This window comes from Festucalex cinctus, chromosome 21, assembly GCF_051991245.1.
Source record: "Festucalex cinctus isolate MCC-2025b chromosome 21, RoL_Fcin_1.0, whole genome shotgun sequence".
Taxonomy (NCBI): Eukaryota; Metazoa; Chordata; class Actinopteri; order Syngnathiformes; family Syngnathidae; genus Festucalex; species Festucalex cinctus.
The window spans coordinates 7518387-7542974 of record NC_135431.1 but is presented as its reverse complement, the minus strand read 5'-3'; the positions used below and the strand labels follow the sequence as shown (position 1 = coordinate 7542974).

General features: G+C 40.4%; 1 protein-coding gene across 9 annotated transcripts in view; it reads right to left on the bottom strand.

Annotated features, from left to right (window-relative positions):
- LOC144010073 (forkhead box protein N3-like) overlaps nucleotides 1–24588 on the bottom strand; it is a 220047-nt gene that overhangs the window by 52796 nt on the left and 142663 nt on the right. Inside the window, exon 4 of one of the 9 annotated variants that reach the window (XM_077510170.1) lies at nucleotides 3087–3228. The exons of the other annotated variants lie outside the window; for them this stretch is intronic. The gene's annotated coding sequence lies outside the window, so the exon portion shown is untranslated. The remainder of the gene's footprint in view (nucleotides 1–3086; nucleotides 3229–24588) is intronic. 9 annotated transcript variants of the gene reach the window in all.

Here is a 24588-nt window from a genome sequence, read left to right as displayed (position 1 = left end):
GAAGGACTACGCTAAATATAGAATTGTCATGTATAGCGCTGTATAGTCACGCCGCCGCTCCGGCTGGCTCTCCCAACCGCGTCGGGGAAACGCCACAGCGAGCCTTTGATCGCACTCTTCCTGACAGCAACACGCTCATTCAACAAGCTGTCTGAGGAGGCGCGTCGTTGCACCGATATTGACATTGAGCGTAATGGATTCAAATGATCTATAAACGTGAAAGCGGAAAACGGTGAGCTTCCAAAGGATGGGCAAGGTGGTGCTTGGTGTCTCTGTTTGACAGGCCTGTCACAGTGTTGTCCAAGCTCCTCCTGGAGAAGAGGCAAGGGCATCTCGGTGACATTGATCATGCTAACAGTCCGCCGGAATGCAAAGACGGATCTGATGCTCTCGTTCTCGCCATCTCCTCTCCTCCTTCCTCCTCCTTGTTATGTTGCCATAGCGGCAAGGGGGCCATGAAACATTACGGCTGACAGTAAAGTCATCTCATTTTACTGTTGCTATGACAACAAACTCCTCGCTCTTGGTTGGGGCCAGCGTGAGCTGCCGCCCAAGCCTCGATCGCGCTCGAGTGTGTACAAGTGGATGCACGCGTGCATATGTGTGCGCTACGGTGTCTCCCGTGGGTTCTAATAAAGCTTAACACACTTGCTCAGCTCTAAACAAACTTTCATGCAACTCCAACAGCGGCCCCCTCAAGACCGACTGCGAAAGGACAAAGGCAGACATCGCTCAGGCTCGCGTGTGTCGGTGTGTGCGCAAAAGCGTCCTCGCATTTGTTTGACAGATGGGACTGTGCCATTCTCTCTGTTTTCTTCGTTCTCCGGATCGCTTTTGTGTTTGCATGCCTTGTTTTGATTTGTGTTTGGCATGTCCACATTTGGCTTTGTGTGTGCGCAAGAGACCCAAAGTACACTCTGATTATCTCTCTAAGTATCGCTCTCCGTTAAGTCCTGTGCATACCAATGTGGTATCGAAGGTATAATCTGTTAGGTCTGTGAGCCCGGCACCACCCCGACTCTGTTTGCACTTTCTAACCTGATAACACGTACCTCTAAAGAGACAATTCAATTAGAATAAATGGCTTTCTCTGTTTGAGACACCATTGCGGAACAGTTGGTGGCTCCGATTATTCCTACGCTGCCATGAATACAGATTCCAAAAGACAGATTACAGACATCATTGATGGAACTAGAATAGCACCCAGTCAGGTGCCTCCCCCAAGGCTTAAAATGGAGAAGGAGAAAAGAGGAAGCTCTGTGTTTCTTTCTTTCTTTCTTTCTCCATCCTGTTTTCCCAGTTAGCAGACTAGGTAAAACATTACCAACGGATGGCTGATGCCATTTTCATTTTGGCATGGCCGATACCACTGACTCACACCATAGTGACTGTGATCCAACTTCACGTAGTTTCACCAAATTTCTTTCTTCCAGAGTACAAAGTTTCATGGAAAGTCAATTTGTTTTTACACCGTCATGCTTACTGTGATCAAAACCCTTTTTGAACACAATTTGCATGTGGCATAGGGAGAAAAAAAAAAGCACCAGCACTAATTCGTGTTTAGCAGAGTTTGTTTTAAAGGCCTCCAATGCCTCCCCACAAAACCACAGCATTGACATACTAAACAAAACAATTAACCATAAAACCATATAATGTTAAGTGTAAAAACAAAGTAGCCAAACAAAGTTAGTTAATTCACATTTCCAATAGCAATGTGTATTTGTTTTGGAAAATCGATTTTTGATTTCAAAGATGTGACCATTCCACTTTGAAATATATGGAGAATGAGATAGAGATATGTTTCTCTTTTATTAAAGAGATACTTCTTACAAGGATATGGCACTTTTAAAGTATTCACAAGTTCACTCAATTGAACGTAATCTTTCTATTGGGGTGACATGACCTCCATCAATGTTTGCTTAGTTTTGACTGAGAATGATATGATTAAGCAAGAATTCACAACTTTTAGGTATGACTAAATAAAACTAACCAAACTTTTCAATGATGATAACAGTTTAGAAGTAAAATAAAAGATTGTGAAAAAAACAAAACAAAAGCACACTGCTAGAATATGTGCAGTACCTTTCAAAAGGTCTTGGAGAATCTACAATGAAATGTTAAAGTTCCCCAGTCGATCAAGGACATTTTGTCAAATGCGCATCAACCATGACCAACATTCTTTTTAAACGCATGGAAAGCAAACTATAACCAAATATACAGTACAGTTATATTAAATATTTAACAAAATATCCATAGACATAACCCAGCTCTTCACAGCTTTCTTTAATTGCCAACTGAGCAGACATTGGCATGACTTTAGATTTTTTTTTTTCATCAGCAGCATTTACAGATGACCAAACAAGTAAACATTAAACATGTTCATTTAGAAGAATAATCTGGGCATTCATGCACCCTGCTGACCTTTCCTGACGGTCCCCATGAAGCCTCTGTGACTGTCAGAGTGTGCAAAAGGCGAGAAGGTTAAAAAAAAATCCTCTGTGGCTAACGACTAATTCCCATTCTCTAATTGACAGTGTAATCATCTTACAATGCCTTCACGCTCTCGCCGATACCAGTCTAAATCACATGTCACATTTACGTAATCCTCGGAAGATCTTCATTCCCTGTTGGCTGCTGCTTCCGACTTTTGGATGTTTTGTATTCCAAAGCCAGACGAAACATTTCAATAATATCCTTCACATCACGAGCTGGAGTCTGCTCCCTGCCGGCTGCTATATTCGCAGAACCGACTTCGAGTGAAATCCCCCGGTTATCAAGTTACGAGCCCCCCCAAAACCACATCAGTGGAGGAATATTAAAATAAAACCAATATAGGCTTATGACATGCTGTCAGCGTTTGCGTTTATTCTCGACACTGGGCCCTTAGTGGACTGAAACGACTATTACAACTTTGTCAGTTTGATCCCCGCTCATGACATATGTTGCATGTCACATCCTCCCGCTCCTCACTTTCCTGTCAGTCTTCACGACACAGTCAAATAAAGACTGTGTTAAAATAACCCCCCCTGGCCCCGCTCTACAATGATGTAGTAATGCTAGTGTAGAAGACTGGTCGGAGTTATTACCTTGCAGAGAGGTTAGCTGAACCTTGTGGCTCACTCTGGTCCCAGTGATAAAGCAGACAGTCAGATGCACCGAGGCAAAACTAATCTGCACTTTTTGATGACAAAAGACGACCTTTATCACTGCTGCACATAGTCAGGTTGGCTGGAATGGGAGAGGGAGACCGATCAGAGGCAGAAAATGGGAGGGGAAAAAAAATCGGAGTATAGAATATAATAACTTCTGCTGCATATGTCAACAAGGAAGGAAGTCTAGTGATGGTCTCCATTTTCAGCCCCTGGACCATCACCCCGCCAATGCATTTCCTGTTTCCACTGGGCTTTAGGCAAGATGAGCAAGACCAATCACATCCTGTAATGTCTTCCTCCATGTCATCCATGGTAGCAAAGAATTATGGAATAGAGGTGAGGTGGCCAGGGTGTCACGGGGGACTGCTGCTGACCCTCCTGTCCCAGCCACTGCTCAGCTGCACGGCAACCACCGCAGCCCGAAATGTTCACACAAACAGAGACACAAAATAAATATATATACATGGTGTAGGCTTGACTTTTTAAAGGGGGGTCTCGTCAAAAGACAAAAGACATTGTCCAAAGCACTTTTTTACCAAGCCTCATAATCACATTTTTTAAAACAGAGTGTAAATATGTGGCCGACACGCTAACGCAGCTGCATTAACCCACGGAATGATTTTCCTTTTTAATTTAAAATAACTTACTTTAAACTCCAGGTTCCCTCGCCGTACACTGGCCAAGGAAAGAACCCTGGGTGGTTTTTTTTGTTTGTTTTTTCTTTTGGTAAAGTTTTAAATCCATCTATGATGCATCGGTCATGGAAGCTAGCTAGCGCTAAGCTAACAAGCGGAAGTTTGTCTCTCCAGTTCAGCATCCAAGTTTGCAAACTCCCTCCATGCTAGCACGGCATCAGAGGAAAACAGACAAGCAACGACAAAGCTTTATTGACTAAAACATTTTCCTCACAGGGTTCTTCTGTGCCCCGCCATGTTGTGGTTTGCGTGTGCGTCTGTGGGTACGATCATGGGGATATGGGGGGATGGATGTTTTAATTGTTCAGCATTGCATTTGAATGTATGAAAGGTGCTATATAAATAAAGTTTGATTGATTGATTGTATGATTTAATAAAATGATCATTAGCCAACAGCAGCCTCTCAAAGACCCCCAGTCTTTTCTTTCTTCTCACCTGTTTCCACTATTTGTACTGTATTCTCCACAGACAGAGAAATATAGCTACGCTGGGTAAGGCAATCCACTTTTTCCTTCACAATCGTATGTTGTTTGTGGCTCAATAAAATAATATAGCTTCAAATCGTTCGCCAGAGGGCTGCATTTTTTTGTTGCAGCAACTTGGTAGGTGTGTGAGGGTCGGTCACCGACAGTAACATTTTTTCGTGTTTCTCCAATTTTTTTCCCCCATCACTCAGTGTGCAGCTGGCTTTAATCAAATGTCCAACAGTGCTCAAAAAAGATTGAAAATGATGTTGACCTACTGCACAGTGCTTAACTGATTTTATGCAAATTGTTGCCAAGCTGGCGCTGGAAAAGTTATTTCAGGAACTGTTCCATTTTTTTTTCTTTTTTTTGTTGTTACTAATTACATTGTTTTGGCTGTTTGACAGCTGTGTTCTAAAAAGTTCATTTTAAAACACTTGAGTTTCCCAGTCACCTAAATTTTACTCTAGTCTCAATTTTAAGGCAACAAAGTCGGGCCTCATGCAATGAAATATGTTTTCTGGTGTATTGGGATTTTTTTTTTTTTAATCTCTGAATATTTTGAACACCTTGAGCAATGACAATATTGTATTGAAGTAGTCGAGACTAAATCGATAAACTTCTGTAATAAATCGTCAATTGTATTTGCATGGCGACAAATCCCATTGTTCAAAATTGAACATTTTGCTTTTTTTTTTAGCTTCTGAAATAAGGTGATTTGCAGCATTTTAGAGATAAGCTTTTTTTTTTTTTTTTTTCCCAGGGCCGATGTCTATTATTAATAGTTAATGAGGCCGATAACCGATATTGTAAGCAGATATGCACTTTCACTAAAAGGGAAAATATTGGCGTAAAAAAAACAAAAAACAAAGAAAAACCCTCAAACTCCAAACTTTGTTGAAATGTTTTTAGGCATATAATTATTGAGCAACTGTTCATATTTGCAAAATGTAGATTTTTTTACAATTATTTTAAAATGTAGATTTTTTTTATTATGTTCTTTGTCTAGACATCTTTGTTTAGTCTTAAAAAAAAAAAAAGTTCAGGGAGATCCCAGGGTCATTGTTATGTCTTAAAAAGTTGAAATCTTAAACACGTAAATAGCTCCCTATTGTTTTCTACAGTAAATAAAAGTTTTCCAGGATCTTAGTTTTAATTTCAAATAAAAACAGAAGGTGCAGAGAGTTCCCGAGGTAAGCTACATCTCTTATAAAAGTTAAATGAAAATGTCATTAAATATATCACTGCAGTGAATGCAGTTTTAAATTGATATATTATCAGATGTCAGATTTCCCCCCCCCCCCCCCCAAAGGCTGATGTCGATATTCATGAAAACACTGAATATCATTGGCAATGGTAATCGGGCTGGCTGATAATCAGTCTATCCCTACAACATTTGCTCTTGTTAGCTGGTTTGGGACGTTAGCTTTAGTCCTCACATACCGACACTATACAGTCAGCTGTGAGGCAGGAATGTGAACCACTACTCGACCATGTTCTCATTTAGAAGAAATGTTATGTATATTTCACTTTTTTTTTTTTAGATTAGTTGGAATTAGTTCAGCCATAATTAAGACGTTTAAAGATGATGAAACTAATCATACACAGCAGCTTCAGCACAAGTGATAGCTACAGCAGCAGAAAATAACCTCACTCGCTGTAAAAAATCTTTAAGCATATTTAATAGGGGTGTGAATTGCCTAGTACCTGACGATTCGATTCGTATCACGATTCACAGGTCACGATTCGATTCGATACCGATTAATCCCGATACGAATTTATAAGTCGATTGTTGCGATTTTTTTTCATTCAAATTTAGAAAATACTAATCAGTAAGCTTGTAGAGTGTAAGATTTATATGAAAATGTATTATTTATTTATCTGAAATTTCAGTCTTATAGAGGTTGTAATCTGTTTCATGTTTGAACAGCATTAAAATAAAATATTAAGGCTTAATGTTCCGTTCATATAACATTCTTCCATGCTCAAGGTGTGAATCCTAACCCGAAGTCAGACGTTTTGTTGAATATTTTTCCATTAAAAATGGAAGTTTAAAAATCGATTCACACACAAAAAAAAAAAAAAAGGCAATGATGATAAGACGTTGAATCGGTAAGACTACCGAATGAACAATTCTGAGCTCTTAAAAAAAAAAAAAAAAAAAAAACGATTTTTAAAAATTGAATCGATTCGAGAATCGCGCGATGTAGTATCGCGATATATCGCCGAATCGATTTTTTTTTAACACCCCTAATATTTAACATCAATCCTCTTTATATACTGCCAAAACAAGTACGCAGCTAATAAGGACATAATATACAGTACAGTATATGCACAGTAATGGAGTCTTAGAACATAACTGAAAAATTCTGACTCAAAACATATCAATTGGGCCACTTAATATGCCACGAGAACACTAACACTCATAATGCTTCCTGGGAAAAAAAAAAAAAAAAAAAAAAAGTGTTTGACTACCTTAGAGGCAAATATCTCAGACACGACATATGTGATGTACAATGGAACCAAATCAAATACTGCCGGTGAATAATTCAAGACGGCACACGCACGCACGCACGCAGAGCCTCTGTGTTCCAAAGTAGGCTAACCAACAAAGCAAACACACATTTGCGTCAGGCAAACAAAGTAAGCTTGCTGTGATTCATCGGCATCCAGCAGTCGTGAAGTCACGCTCACCCTCGCTGCCTTAGGATGGAGGCCAATCAGAGTCAGGCGCACACAAAACTGTGTGTTTTCAATGTGGACACTTGAAGGTGACACTGTGACTGTTCTGGGGTTGTGTTTGTGTGAAGGACACAGCACTTGAGTCAAGCTTAAAAAAGCCCAGGCCAGTCCAGCGCTTGACAGTAGCAATTACACAGCACGTCCCTGTTATAAACACCCGCGCGCTCACGCAGCCTCTAACGTCTGTTTCTCCACCACTTCGCTCTCTTGGTGGCACATTAGAAAAAAAGTATCATGATACTGCTGTATCAACAGTGTCATGTTTTCATCATATCGAATATTTTCTAATGGCAGGTTTTCATATAAATCTTGCACCACAGTAACATTTGTTTTTTCTTACCAAATTTACCTTGGTGTTATAAGCCAAATAAAACAATGGTCTTGAATCTGGTTAATGAGCTGTCAACAACAAAGCACCCTTATTGACTGTACACAGATTTACGCCCATGCTTATTCACTCTGAGCTAATAAATGCCGGGAAAACGACACCAAATGTGTGAAGATGTGTGGCAATGTCATCTGTGTTTTGATCGAGCTGCTCCAAGGTAGTCACATTTACGTTAACACAGGCAATGTTCCTTTGCCATTGAAACCTCTGTCCGTTACACCTTTCTAGTGAGGCTGTGGACAATTCTCTCCCCATATTTTGGTCTATCACACGAAGTGACATCAGAACCACAGTAGCGATTTGAGTAAGTAACAACAAGTATTTGTTAAAAAGTTATCAGTAGGAATGGCAACTATGTCAGTCTGTCATCATCAAAGTGTGCCAAGTCATTTTCATCTATTAAACTCCCTTTGAAAAGTATTCTGATGGCTCTCGCCTCCCTATACGGAGCACCTACCTACCTAGCCGCTGGCGATGCTAGCCGCTAATGCTGGCCACAGGCGCTGTACAATACAATTTCAGCATAGTTTTTTTTTTAGTGCCCATATTTGGCAATTAAACATCATTTCAAGACGACGTGTTGTTGACGTCCGTAGCAACAGTTTAATCTGGGAAAACGAGTCAAGACAGCTGTTATGCCGCAACACACTGCCAGAAACAAATTGAAAATAAAAGCACACTAAGGCATTTATGTCTCTTTATTATTTGGTAAGGTAAGGTTTATTTTGAAATTGGCCAATCTTGCATATTATTTTATGGCGGCAGCGTGTGTGCTAGTGTTTGGCACTTCTGCATCACAGTCAGTAGATCCAGGTTTGAATCTCCATTGGAACATTTCTGCGTGAAAAAAAACTCAATCCGGTGATGTGGCAGTGGAATCACTGCCTATTAACCAACCAGTAGAAGCAGGTAGCTCATAAAAAATAAGGTGTGTGACAGAAAGGCAAGTCAGGACTGCACTTAACCTGCCATGCCAGATGTTTTGTTTCGCAAGAGCTTGTTTTACCAATCTGGGAAGGAGCCTACAGAAACTATTTTGAGAAGGGCGGACAATTACAACACACTGACAAGTCAGGCTGAAGGATTTGAAAGATTGTACTATTTTTTTTTATTAAAGAATTAAAGTAATGTTCTGGTAAAACTGCCCCCTCTGTCTTCTCAACGGCTCCTGATTGGTTCGGCCATTTTTGGATTGGCCACTCTCGTCTCAGTTTGAAGCTTGAAAAGACGGATTATGTTTGTCTGTTCTCATGAATCCTCCTGCCTCACAAGATTAGACTCCAATGAATTGAAATTTGACAACATAATAAATAGATATCTCGACTTCACAATGAAAACGCACACCTGCTGTCACGGACACCTCTTCAAACCCCTCCCTCCTGTGTTCAGCCCTTCCCTCACTCCCTCAAAGGCATTCTCTGCCTGACAGTGAGCAGGTCCCTGTCGGCAGTCTGTGCTCTTTTACAATATTGAGGGAAAGGCGAACAAGACGGAGTGAGACACTAAGAAAGAGTGCTCGAAACACTATAGGATATCAAAGCGTGCAGTCACAGCCAAAAGAGCTTTGATAGCAGCCAAGGAAGGGTGCCGGTCAAAAAAAGTGCCAGGAGAAAGGCTTGGTGGACCGTATAAAGAAAGGACCGAGATCTATCAGGTGCCCCGCACTGAGGATAGCGTTGAGACGAAGCTGTGAGGAAGTAAGCTTTTTTTTTTTCCATCTGGATGTCCTGCAGTCCTCATACCACCACCACAACACCCCCCCAAAAAATCACTATTTTCAAATGAATAAACAGGACTCTGTGTCTGTCTGTGGCCCTCTTTTCTTTTCCCCCTCTGGCTTCTTGACTTATCTTTAACAAACAGCAGCACAGGCTCTCAGCCACTGGTCGACAGTTTGTCACACACCAAAAAAAAAAAAAAAAAAATCATGGCAACAACAACTGGAAGAGACCATCCAGTTCCACAAACCTGCCCTCTATTGATGAATTGTCTTTGATTTTTGTTTTTCCCTTTTGCAGATTTGCAGAGACTGTCGATTGGAATCATCAAAGATATTGTGCATTGTATCTGAGACAATAGATCTGACATTCAGATGGTATCTGGTGGAGAAAATGTGACATATAGAGGTCATGGGAAATGACAAAAGAGTGAAATAGGCCTTGATAGTCCAACATAACCCGCCTTGACTTTAATTACTTTTGCTCATATAACTGTTTATGACCTCCAACTGCTGGACACAATATGCCATGGTGATATTCAGTCTAATTCATAAAAAATAAAAATAAAAAAAAATAACTGTGTGTGTGTGTGTGTGTGTGTGTGTGTGTGTGTGTAAGAGTTGGCCATTAATAACTTTCTGTCCAGGGTAGTAGATGCTGTCATCATTAATCATTGTGTGAATAGTTGAATCAGGTAACATTTAAAATAGTAATAATAATAATAATAATAATAATAATAAATAAAGTTCCTTTAAGGTTGCAATGGAAACATTTTTCATACAGTTAGCCCACTTTCTTCCAAGAAGTAATATCTTAAGAACTTGTAGGGCTGCCCTTATGATTTGGTGCGGATATCAGTCGTGCCAAGATGATTAAGCCTAACGACTTTGAACTAAAGTGGTGTTAAGATAGGTTTGACGTCCCTTTTCTTTCTGTGAAACATCTCTGGCACAGAAGATGAGAATTCTTTTGATAATGTCAATGTACTGGAACCATGTTGAAGAAGTGGTCTTGGTCTTCGCAAAATTGATTGTTGGACAAGCCTCGAAATAAGTGATTGTGCATCGCATTTTTGGGTCAAAATTTGCATTTAGCGATGCAATTTACCGCCCTGAATGGCAAAACTGAAAATCAAACACAGAAGCAACCGTAAAAAGCAAGTAGAAGAACACGGAGGTGAAACCAGAATGGGCCAATCTATCGAGGGTAGTCGGAGGTCGCGGGAAGCTCTGTGCTAGTTCCACAGAAGCAGATCACTAGCAACAGCTTTGGCTGGCTACAAGTGCCTAAATATGTTGTCAATGCTGAGTCACTCCTAAATCAGTAATCATCACCTGTGTGGCAGCGAATAAGCTACATTTATGACTAGTGTCATACTCACGAAAGGGATGAAGAGCAAAGATGGAGTAGCCATGCTAAAGGCTAAGCTAACCTACTAAGATTGACATGGCTAGCGGATTTAACACCGCAATTCAAGTGAATGATTACACTTTTCACCGTCTGACTAGAAGCGTGATAAAGCAGAGAACATCCGACTTTGAACAGTAAAAATTAAATTAAAAGTAAGCGTATAGACTCTGGATCAAACTGAACCGCAACCAGAAATGAATTCACTTCTAACGGTGTACGTCAGCCCATCCTTCCATCCTTTGGAACCAAAGTTTATATGTCAATAAAATGCATAGGATGCATTTGTGGGGAATACAAAAAGAAATGGCACCACTGAAGTTGGTGTCATTATGTTCTGTCATTCTGTGAATATGACCTTATGACATTGTTGATTGACTGAGGAAGGACAAAGCAATGTTGACATAAACAAACCAAACCAAAGCAAAAGAAAATACCAATTTCTGATTTTAATAGTTGCTTTTATTGTAAGGAAACCTATAAAGTGAGCTCCTTTAAAGCGTAGCTTAGTATTTATTTCAAAGAACAGGTCATGTTTTCCTTTAGCTAAGATAGAATGGCTGCTGCCATTTTAATGCTTATTCTTTATTGAGTTTATGTTTATTATTCCCATGGCGCCACTTTTTATCCGAGCCACTGCATCGCTGAACTGTATTACTGTCTCTAAGTTTGTGTTTGTGTCAGTATCACCTTCTTTGTGTCCAACATTAACACACTTTTTTTTCTTACCACTCTAGAAAAAGGAAGTAGAAGGTAAATTACTGTTTACAGTCTTAGAAGTTGTTTTTATTATCTACCCGTAAGATCAGAGCTGAAATAGGCAAGTGCCTTGATGTGCTCGTCTCCATCTTATGGAGCTGGCAGTAAAATTATTTAAAGCTGAAAGCTCTCTTGGTAAGTTTACACGGTTAATGAAGGTGCTTGTGGCAGACTCAATAAGGAGCTGTCTTTCTTTTGTTTAGTCAAGATTTAAATAAGTTTGGCAACAAGCCTGCTGGTTTGAAGCTTAAGTGTTGCCTATTGGAGTGGTTAATGAGCAGTCTATCTTGGATATAGTGTTTTTGTTTGACACATCCATGTTTGTGACAGAACACAAAATATATTTACTGTATAAATTCAGATGCTATTACTGCTCCTCCTGCTTCTGGTCTCCAAGCTGCCCCTTGTCTTTGGTTCTCAGGTTCATGAAGGTTCGGGGGACGGCGGAAAATCGCTTCCGTCTGCGCTTATTTCGTCATTGTTTCAAAGTTACCGTCAGTCATCAAATTCGCCAGCAAAAACAGGAGTCTGTCAGTAACAGACCCACGGACATTCCTTCGGTACTGACAGACTGGTGACAACATGGTGTAAATGCCCTTCTCTGTAAATAAATAGCCATTTTCCTATTCCCAATTACATTTTATTCACAGAGAAATACAAAGTTCTCTATCTTTAACACCACCCTTTTTCTGGACTCTTCTAATCACAAGATACAGCAGAAGAGTGGGAATGACTAAAGCCTGATTTATACTTCTGCGTTTGCCCTTCCGTTAATTACCGGCGTTCATCGTGAAGTATAAACCAGGCTTAAGAAAGGACATGATTACAAGTGCAAATGACATGTCAGGACACGAAAGAAGAAAATAGTGAGTGGGTGTAAAGGAGAGAGGGTCGTTATATCCTAGGGTCATTAGCAACATTTCAAAGTCACCCCGTCTTTCAGCGTATGCTGGCTGACAAGCCCTGCCAACAGAATTAGCGATGAGGGTTGACGATGCCGTGATTAGGCGCCTAACTCAGGGCTAAGACATGGCCTGGCAATGGCTATGGTTCTTGACATGCAGAGGTGCCATCAAAGATTTGGGGCCCCATGATCAAAATCTCACTCTGGCCACTTCAGGCTAATGAAAATACTCTTATAGGGCCCCTGTCAGTCATAGGCCCTTCATCACGTTTTCCTTCAGTATGCCTCTGCTTATACGGACGCTTGTGTTCAAGACCACACCAACCGAGACCAAGACATTATTGAATTTGGGACAGAGAAAAAGCCAAGAGTTTTGGAGGTTGAGTGAGATTGAGACAAGACTAGGTCTGTATACATCAAAGAAAAATAGCACAAAAAAATCCAAACAAAATTATCAGTATCTTTTGCATTTTTTCCAATGAAACCTATTTCAAGTCTAAGCAAATTTGTTCTTTCACTTCTGAATACAGTCATACTAGCCTGGTCTCCACCGGCCTTGATAAAAAATTCCGAGCCCGCCATGTCTCAGACCGAGACAAGGGCAAGTAAAAATGCCTACGAGACAGAGACCCTTAAAAAGTGGCCTTGAGACCAGTCTCGAGACCAAGACCGACCTCAAGAACTACAACACTAATGGACGCCATGGTAAGGAATAGATCATGAAGGGACATGGCTGAGATGTGATAAACCAAGACTAGGAGGTCAGCATTGATGAGACGACTCCTTAACCACTCAGTTGGTTCTCCACCTGATAAATACCACAAGCTCTCCCGGCTCCCCATATAAGTGAACTGAACTCCCAAATTACCAGGCTTTAGATAACATACCTGGATAAATTGGTACTCTTTATAAGTCTTGAATCTCTTTGTAGATATTCATCAAAGGCTATTCACTCCTGATGCAAAGAACACAGGAGATGTGGAACAGGAGAACAACACACAATGTGGTTCATATTAAAGCCTCTGATCTGCTATCTTGAGCCGCTTTTTCTTCTACATTCCTTTAGCCAAGGGTGATATGTCAGAGGGTGAGGGGGGCTGGTATCCCCTCTGCGCCTACTATACGTATGGTGAAACATCCTTTTTAAGTGGAAAACTGGAGGGGGAGAAGCTTTCGCGCTGTAATACAGCACAACATAAGTTTGAGCTAAAAGGTAAGTGCAAAAAAAAAGTTAGTCCTTTTGAACTCTTGCAGTTCCCCCACAGCCTTATCTCCTGTTTTTGCTCGACATGCCAGCACTCAGAAGCAAAGTCCGACATATCCATCTGCCCAGTGCCAAGTGTACGGCGGTGACAGTAGTGTTTGTTGGATAAACTGAGAAAGGTCCATCTGTTGGCACACACACTCCCACTCGAATGTTTACCCTAAATACAGACACAGTGGTACAGTGCCTGTGTTGAGATCCCTGTGGGTGCCCCGACTCCTTCCCAAACACCGAAAACAAACTAGTTGGCTTAAATCTACACTAATTTGCCTGTAGGTTTAAAAAAAAAAAAAAAAAATTGAGAGCCTTTTACAATATTAGTGCATCACTGACTTATCCTGTCCAAAGTGTAGCTGATGTACATAAAATTTATAAAACAAAATATGTTAGTTGTTGTTGCGACTTCCGGCCATATGTAACACCCCATTTATTTCACTGATTAATATTTTTGTTTGTTTTTTACTGATCCAGAAATATTTTATCACCTTTGTGATGGTGCAAGATAGGGCATTTCCATTCCCTGTGATTATTGCAGGAATCGGACAATTCATGAAAACTATATTTTGCCAATCCAAATTAAGATAGTTCAGCCTTGGATGACTGTGATCTACTAAATGCCATTCTAGTTTATAGCATTGCAGAGGGTTATGCTAATGGAAGTTCTGTGGAATCTGCAGTCTTTTGCTCTCAAATGACCAAGCTACATTTGAGTTCTATTGTTACAGTTTGTTGCCCTGCACATTTTGGATGTCCAATCAGTGACTACAGCTGAGGAAGTTTAAGAAAATAGATCAATTTTAATATACCCCTATTTTTCCCATACTACTTATCCTCCGGGGAACAGCAGGGTATGAGAGCCAAGCGCTGTTTACCTCAGGCTGGTCACTAGTCAATCCCAAGGTAATTAATAATTGGTGATTTATCCTAAAGGAGCTGTGAAGTCAGCTATGTGAGGCAATACAAAGACAGTTTTAATGAACAAATTGAGCAGAATTGAAGGAGAGAAACTTGGGAATTTAGAAGTACGAATTTGTAGCCAATATTTAAGCCGTGAGTACAAAGTTTTAGTTAAGAGCAACTTAGATGTCTTGAATAAGATGCCTCCTGTATATACGATATGTCACAAAACCTCCATAGTTCCAGATTTGTGATCTCCCGGTCCAACATCATCCACCTGTGCAGGTCTGCTTGCAGTTCCTTGTAAATTTGTTTTGCGCGCTTTGATCTCCCGCCAGACCCGATTAAATCAGCTCCTTCCACCATGTCAAGGACCACCAGTGCACCTCACGCACGCTGCATTTAAAGGGAATGAGAGGAGGCACGTCGACTGGCGATGAATCAACTCAGCTGTGTTCACGCCCACATCGCCGCTGTTACATTTTTACTACACAATATTTACTATGATGTTTTTTTAAATCTTGCACACAAGAATTTAAAAACAAAAAACTAATACAAAGACTAAAAACTATACAAAAACGAAGAATGTTTTTTAAAAAAAACAACCTAAAACTAATAAGATATCAACAAATCTTAGAACCTGCATTCTGTTTATTTATTGCGACAAATACATCATGATGACAATGCTCAAACAATGTATCACGCAGCTCTAGTTATCACACTCTCTTAACCCAGGGGATGTAGCAACATGGGTTCAAACCAGGACTGCCCCCGATGATCACCATAACACATGCGCACCAAGATAGAGTAGCTTCACGAGTTTTTGTGTGACAAGCTGTCCTATGCTTTAGATGCTACACTCCCATACCTATTTGTGACACCGTCCTGGAACCTTTATGACAGACCAATATTTCTGTTTTAAAATGTTCTTTTTTTTTCAAAGAGCTAAATATGTAGGCGAAAACATGTGTAATAATGTTTCCAGGTGGAATCAGCTTCTATTCATGGTAGAAGATAGAAGCTCTGAAGCAGGGCAAACACAAGTGTTCACAGTCACTGCATTGCATTCTTGCATGAAAACGTATTAAGGTCAACTGGATCTTCCATATTTGTTTGCATTCACAGACACATGTTCCCCTTCTCCTTTGCTCTTTTACTGTGGTTTCCTGTGCTCACCGCCTGCCTCGTGCTACATTCAGTGCATGAACAGTCAGACTCAGCAAGTCTGGACAGAGCTGTTGAATATTCAGCCCCGTGCTCCCCTCTCTTCCTTTCTTCTTCTTCTTTTTCTCACCCACTTTGTCTCCCACCTTAAATTCTTCTCAATACCTCTCTTTTCTCCTTTTTCTCCCTACTCTATAGCTCTCCACAGCTTCACCACTGCCTGTGCTCTCTGAGCTCCACTTTCATTAAGGGGCTCTCCTCTGATAGCCCTTCATATAGCACTTAATCATCATAACAGCAAGAGCGCTCTCTCTGCGACGAATCACCTCGAGGGGCCGGTCCTAAAGACTCTGCGTTAACTGATGTCATTATACGTCGGATTCGTCATTGGTCTGAACGCCGTGTGAGCGCCCGCCCCAGGTGTTTGACGGAAGGCTCACTGGGAGCGTCAGACAGGCCAAGGACGTTCCGCTTATGGAAACGAGTGGTTGAGATGTATAAAAGAGTCTTGCCTATAAGAAACTGAACACGTGGTGTGTTTGGTTTGCAGTCAAGAAAGAGATGAATAAGACAACTGAATAAATGGGAGGGAGGAGGGAGGTTTGAATCACATTTTTTTTCATGAATGGATCGTGAGGGAAACGACTGTTCACTATAGTCGTCTGTTATTGATGCATGCCCTTTCTAAGAGGTGTTACTTTTTTTTTTTTTTTTTTTGGACTGGTTCTGTGCCTCCATCATGCTGTAGATAAGAGTTGCTGGGTTTACCCATAGATGAACTGTGACAACCTTTCATATGGACACAAACACATAAAACCACCATGAAATCACAGCTGCTCAGTTGCTATGCGGCAGTCTCGCCATCGTCCCAGATAGCATTAAGCACATATGGCTGTGGAGACCGGGACAGTAACACCACACTCGCCTGAGGTCGAAAGGTCACAAGGGTATTGTGACAGTGTTGCTTAGCAACTGACACGCCAGAAAGATCATTTCCACTGCAATCAACCTGTGTGCCCCTGACCAGATCAAAATCCAGCAATGATTAATAGCCTATAATATTGGAATTTGCTCCAAATTACAACTGTTCTCTGCATGTTTGAGCTACTGTACATGCTTAATGCACTTTAGACCACAAATCAGGCAAAACTGATAGTTCATGTAAAACAACAACAACAAAATATTATGACTCAGCGTGTTCTTATGAGTCTGAAGCAAATCTCGAGTTGACTCACTTTTACACATTTCAACGGCCGTACAGTGACGAGCCAATTTTGGGCACAGCTTTTATGGAACAGTTAAGCGTTAGACACCCCCAACTATCAAAACGTTAGCATGTGCAGGATCAAAGGGGTTTTAGCCTATCATAAACTTATGGTCAATTTCTTCAGTTCTATCTGACCAATAGCAATAAAAAGATTGACATTAATGAAGACGACTGTAAGAGCTTCACTAACGCAACAAAATCAAATAGGTGAACATGTAACTAATCGCATGAGAAAGAGGTCAAAGGTAACAGATAAGGTTACTTTCCCACAAAAGCCCCCCCCCATCCCTACCATGCATGTTCAACAATGCCTTGTGTTATTTAAATGAGCTGACTCAGGATTAAGCTTGTGGCAAAAACTAGATTGAAATTAGCTTCTACGAATTCTTTCAAGAGTTTATAAAAGGAAAGGCAACTTGTAAATTGGTGTGTAGTTTTCTAATTGGGATGGGTTTCTTGAGGTGCGGCTGAACAGTTCAAATAATCAGGTACTGTCCCAGAGGGAGGAAATCCATTATATTAAAGAGCAAGCAAGGAACTAATTCCAGAAAGCCATATAAGGAGGATGCATGTGGCCAACAGAATTAAAAGTGAACGGGAAGGAAATGGGAGAAAATTGACCAAGTGATGTGGAAAGTGATGAATAATAATAAATGACTACCTGTAAAATACTGCATCATTTCATTACAGTTAATTACCGGTGGGACAAGTATACAAATAAATACGCTTGTCACATCATTGAACCAAATCATCTTTATGGTCAACAATTCTTTATGAAATATCGGATGACATTTGTTTGTGCTGTCCTACAGAATACTGTAAGGAAAAGGTTTGAAGACAGCCACTACTCACAATGTTTACAACTTCATTGAAACATAGTTTGGTTAATCAATATGATCAATATTTATTTACATTTGATATTTTATCAATTACATAAAAACTAGTTATTATACAACTAATTAAAATTAAAATGACAAACGCTAACAGACTGAAATGTAAAGCAATGGCCAATTAATACGGCTAGAAATGATAACTCCATAGCCAAATGAGATACAGTAATAAAATGAAGCATGACTTGTACTGTGTCAGTAATTTAGCCCAGTGCACAATTAAGCTGATAAGTTGCTTCGGAACGATTAGCCTCAGCACGATATGCGAATCAGTAAATAACCACTTTTATATTGCGGTAGCTTGGTGGCATGGAGAGGGTCTTAACTGTTGTAGATTCTACGTCTGTGTCATTCTGTGTCTTCATTGGCCTAATCTACACTTCGATTATTTGTTGTACTATATTTGTAGGTTAGGTTTTCTGCTTTTAACAGTGAATCAAAACCCTATTCCCATTTTCCCTCTATAGAGTTTCAGTTTGAATAGTCTAACACGTTATTTTAAACTTTACATCAATGTTAAAGTACACATTATCATTATTATTATTATTATTATTATTACTACTCAAAAATTGGTTGGCACGTCATGAGTAAAACGTGATAGCTATTTTTTCTTTTGTACGCGTATGCAAACCATCGATGGAGGGGCGCCATATAAAATCTCGCCTAGGGGGCCACATTGAGCTCTGCTGAGGGTGTGAATCAAACTTAGAAAGTGCACTGTACTGTGGATTCATTAGAAAGAAAAAAAAAGCTGCAGTGGAGAGCATCGTAAACTCCATCTCCAAGAATGACCATCACACGCTTCCACAAGCTTACAATTATGCACGCACACACACACGCACGGGCATTTGGGTGCTTACATCATATGGGAAGGTATTTTTCCCCCCTTACATTGCCAGGGAACAGGCCCACGCATGGACACACAGACGCTGACTAAGGCTCTAGGACTCCTGTTGGTGGGGGTGCAGCGCGCGTGTGGGTGGGTGTATATATTTACTTTAGTCGTGTGTGTCGGCTTGGCGTACTTTTGCATAACAAATACATCATTTGGTTCATCATTTCTATCTACTGTCATTAGGGTTGTTTGATACCACTTTTTTTTTTCCCCAGACTGAGACCAATACGAGTACTCAACATTTGAGTAGTCACCGATAAGTATCGATACCACTCGTCCTTCTGATACATAACATTTAAAAAAAAAAAAAAAACAACTGACAGATAGGCCTGTATATATCAAAACAGACGATTTTTCATTAAACTTAAGATTAAATTAATGACAAATTTTGATTCTTCTAATTTCTAATTTGCAGTTTTCTGATTGTAAAAACGCTCAAAAGTGGGAGTACTGATACCTTGAAATTAGGCTGGGTATCAGCCCGATGCCTGGTATCGCTCAACCATCTCTAACTGTAATTATTTCCAATAGAATATTGGATTTTGAACACACTTGTACTGGTATCAACCTTGGATTGTCCTGTATGGATACATGAAATTAATTTACATTTGCGAACTGGTAATAAATTGCTCTGTTCAATGTGTATGGTTTGGTGGTTTGTGGAAATCATTTGTGGTTTAGCCTTTGCGGAAGCATCATAACCGTCATTAATTTGATGGGAGATTCTACTTATAGTTTGTAAAGTGTGTGTAGTGCTTCAGTTTAGTGAGTGTTGTTGTGATGCAAGTGCTCACTTCATAAACTGTTAAACTGTGGAATTTTGCTTTTGGTTTGTGGTTTGAGGTTAGAGCAAGTTAGTGGGACAGGATGATGGAAAGACAAACCATGTTTGTTGTGTGTGCGTGTACATCTGTTAAACGCTCCCATTTAGCCATCCACTTGATGGGTTATGTGCAGAGCTTGGACATTAATGCCCAAAGAACAAACCAATCCATTAAAGACACGACACAAACCGATCCACATTTCCTTTCTACAACACAACTCCAACTGTGAGCTCAAAGAGTTATTTTGGTCGATTGCCATAAAAGGCTAACCGACATATCCCCACTCTCTTTCTCTGTGACGTAGTGTGATGCTTTGCTAAAATAAGAACCGGACGGTAGCATATCTGTCAAGTCAACACCGCATCTTCTCCATCTCCCCTCCGCATTGTTACTTTCACTGAATGAGCATCTAGAAAAGGTCAAACGGCCACAGATGAAGGTCAATAAGGGGATGGAGTTACCAGCTGAGAGACAACAGGGGTATCAATTTCAAACAAGAGCCACTCAAAAGGGGCTGAATGAGTCTGAAACCTGCGTGTGTGCACATGTGTAACAAGGACATCAGTCAACATGCTGCTGGGAACTTTGGACCAAAAAGAAAAACAAGCCACTTTAAACGGAGCCGAAGCAGGGGAGGAACAAACAGATTAAACAAATCAGAAGGTTTCTGAGGTCATTTTCGTCCTCACACGTGATTATTCAAACCAGCACGCAGACACCATCTGTGTATGGCTGCATCCATTTGTGACATCACTGTAGCTAGCCAGAAAGACGAGGCAACTATGAGAGCGCCGTTCTGACGTCACCCCATTCACTCAATGTCAATTACGTAATCTCGGGGTCCAACGCCTGCAGGACACACGCGCCATGTGTCTGTGTATATATGTGTGTGTGCGTGTGTTTTTGTGATTGCTTGCGGGGCAAGAACACATAATTGCAATCTCATGTGTAAGAGGAAACATAAAAACCAGGCATGCTGATGACATCATTAGCACAGAGGCGGGCTGGCGTGAGCGCAGTGGCTGTGTCACGGTGCGAGCGTTTGGGGTTGAAGAGGAGGAGTTCACATCCGACCCGGCCAGAGGAGTTATGCAACACATATCCAAATTCTACAGACTAGAAAGGGCTTTTTTTTTTCAGCCATTTTTCTGCACCACGTCTTTCTAACTTTCTTTTAGTGTCGTGGTTCTTAACCTTGTTGGAGGTAGTGAACAACACCAGTTTCCTATGCGCATTCATTGAATAAATATCGTATTCGGCTAATATAATATATGTATTTTCAAATTTAAAACAAGTGGGTTTGTGGGTTTTTCATTTGACCTTGGGCTGGTTTGTGGGTTGTTCATTTAACCCAACATTTTGGGTTAATTGAACAACCCAACTGCAATTGGCTGGCAACCAGTTCAGGGTGTCCCCTGCCTACTGCCCAAATCCAGCTGAGATGGGCTCCAGCAATCCCGCGATCTTTGTGAGGAGCAAGCGGTTCAGAAAATGGATGGATGGATGAACAACCCAAAACGTTGAGCTGGTTCCTTATTGAATTGAATTTGGGTTAATTTTGATCCAATTGTTTGGGGCCCAGGAGCAGCAGATACAATGAAAACACCAGAGGCTCCGGAACTGAACCCTGTGGAACACCATACGTTCTATTATATATGTGAATTCAGTCATTCATTGTTTTTTTTCCTCTCTCTCTCTTTTTACAGACAATGAGCTTTGTATTTACTTTTACGAATTTCGGTCTCCACTTCCTCAGAAGGCTAGTAAAGGTAAATACAAACCTTATTGTCTTTAAGAAGAAAAAAAAAAGAATGACTTTGTAACTAGAAGAGAACATGGAAGTTTTTAACCATAAATGTGAATTCGTATTGCACATTTTTGTCCAACCACTTTCTTTTTTGCTCAAAATAGTTGATATGAAGGGATTTCAAATTTGCAAAAACAAAGAAATCACACAACGTACCATCACAATAGCCACAAATGGACGACTGAGCGCACCAAATACACCCGCAGCCAATGATAGCCAAGCGGTACATATCATCACGGAACACGCGTGTGTTTGCCAAACCCCTGAGACTGGCTCACCGAACCCTTGGGGTTTGATCGAACTCAGGTTAAGAACCACTAATTTAGTGCTTACACTTGAGGCAAAGAATTCAAACGCAAGCACTCAAGCATAACACTGAAATGCAGACTCAATTTTTCACACGCACGCATGCACACAAACTCTCATAAACAAAGCTTCCTAAGGACAGGAAATCCTTCCGCCCACGTCTCCGCGTTGCTTGGCAACCGCAGCAGCGTCATTCTGTGCATTCCTCTGCCACGGAAAACAATACGCACAAACAACATTTCCGTGAACTCTGCAGCTCCTTTAGAAGCACCTAAAAGTAGGCCAAGGCTGAGGAGGCTGATACCGATGCCCTCCAATTTGTCTGTTATGGATTTATACTAGGGGTGTTAAAAAAAATCGATTCGGCGATATATCGCGATACTACATCGCGCGATTCTCGAATCGATTCAATAATCGGCAGAATCGATTTTTTTTTTTTTTTTTTTTTTTTTTTTTTTAGGATTCACACCTTGAGCATGGAAGAATGTTATATGAACGGCACATTAAGCCTTAATATTTTTATTTTAATGCTGTTCAAATGTGAAACAGATTGCAAACTGTTTGTGTACAGTAGCTCACGGTTATAAGCCTCAAGTTTTAGATGAATATATTCATACAAATCTTACAGTGTACATGTACAAATTTACTGATAGTATTTTCTAAATTTGAATGGAAAAAAATCGCAACAATCGACTTATAAATTCGTATCGGGATTAATCGGTATCGAATCGTGACCATTCGTATCGGGATTAATCGGTATCGAATCGAATCGTGACCTGTGAATCGTGATACGAATCGAATCGTCAGGTACTAGGCAATTCACACCCCTAATTTATACCAAACATGACATCACCTCCTGTAAACATAAAACCCCTTCTCTCTGTTTGTGAGCTCTATTTTTACACTAGCTGACGTCTTTTAATGCTTGTGTGTGTGTGGGTACAGTGTTCATGCATGTGTGTATTTGTGTATCACTATGCGAGGCTGCGGCGTCTAAGTGGAGAGGTGATTTTTCGGCCTGTCACTGTCTGTTTCATATCAACAGAGGGCCTATTGAAGACTATTAGAACCTCGGGGATACAAAGGACCATTATTCTTTAAAACTATCTCGATCACTTGGCCACACTGTTTTTCCACTGCAGCGCTAAAACATTGATTTAACTCAAGGCTTTTTTTTAAAAACAAAACAAAAAAACAAACAAAGATAGAAATTAGACTAGGTAGCATTATTGGGAACAAATCTAAAGAGCTGGACAGCCCCTTTGTTTTGTACCACTATTACGTAGGTCTCGTCCCAGCGTGCCAGTCACCAAGCCTGTTGTTTGGGCAATGTGCACAGTTGTCATATACAATAAGCCAATTCAAAAGGAATTTAACTGTTAAATCGCTCGTAGGCATGTTTTCATAATATCAGAAATATACCAAAACTACTTCCTGCTTCCGTTTCGAAGAATCATGGGAAATGCAGTCCTACTAGCCTAGTCAGACCCAATGCAAGCTAAACTTTTCTGGCAGCATATTTCCAATGTTACAATGTAGGACCAGTGCAAGGTAAACATCTCAGCCAGCTTACAATAGCTACCGGTAGCAAAAATAAATAAATAGTTTGGATGATGGTGAATGCAGCTGTTGAACTGTCACCCAAGATTAATTTGTGAGAAATAGTTCCTGGCGAGAACTTATTGTATATTTGATTTAACAATTTTTTAATTTTGAAAATATGATCACCTTAGATTACTATCATACCATCAGAATCTCATCCGAACTCACACCTTGCTAACAGAAGTACAAGATAACACTGTGCAAGCTAGTTTATCATTTGCCGTTCATCACCTCGTACGTCGGTGCTGTTGTAAACCGAACTATCCTGAAAAAGAGGATGGTTTGGGACAATTATTTTTGGAATTCTTTGGCAATGGAAATTCAACAAAATGCATCCGCCAGCAGATGGCGAATGTTTACTGAGGCGCTAACCACTGCAAGTACAATAGCATGCAAAATTACATTTTACGCTCATCCATGATTTAAGTCAATGACACAATCTAGTCCACTTTATGAGAAAGAAGATTTAAACTTTTCTGAGATATGTGTTATCTATCGGCTCTTCTATTGGAAATACCACAAAGCAATAAAACAGCGTGAATCTTATTATATATGACTAGACAGCACTAAGAAGTCATTGGTGTCTCGTTGGCAGGCTATGCAATTCACTGTAGAGTTTTGTCTGGCACTGAAGATCTCATTACAGACGACCACAAGACGGGACATGTCAGAAAAACCCATTCTGGGCCAATATGGTAATAATATATTACATGGGAAGTTCAAAATTGCTGGAAAACTTGGCTTAGATAACACCCTAGTCAGTTGCTGAATGAATGGATAGATGTTACAGCAGACGGTTGTGGGTTTGTGTGTTTTTTGCTTTCTATGTGGACCCACTGCTCTGCTAGATGATGTTTGAGACTCCACTATCACTCTCTTCTTAGGTTTCCAATCTGTAACATTGCTCCAAGCTCTCCAACCAGCAGTTAACTGTACTCTAGGCTTGCTGTGTAGGAACTAATAGAGTTAAGCTGACCCACTCAGTTGGCAGTTGTCATAGCGACCAAGGTCATGGCATAGACGCAAGGATTTCCACTTGTAAAATATAAGATGAGTGGAACCTCTGGTGAAAAGCACATCTTCATTTTACTGGTGGTGGACAGGTCATCGGTACAGTTTGATATATAAAACATCACCGATGGATGCTGTGGTCTAAGGGGAATATCCTTCATTTGCAAAGCGGTAAATGCGATGTGAGGTATGTTTAGGTGACCTTGGGTAGCACTACACTGTGATAACTTCTATTGCTCTCTTCAAACATCTGAGCCTCAATAATTGCCTCTACTGATGACATCTGGGAATTATGAAAATTATTCCATCAAGAGCAACGCAGCTCATGAGATTTCCATCAAAACGCACAATGCAATGATTTTATTTTATTTTTTTCCTGATGGGTGTGAACCATGTCTTTAATTAGTTTTACTATATTTGGTGCGCTTGAAT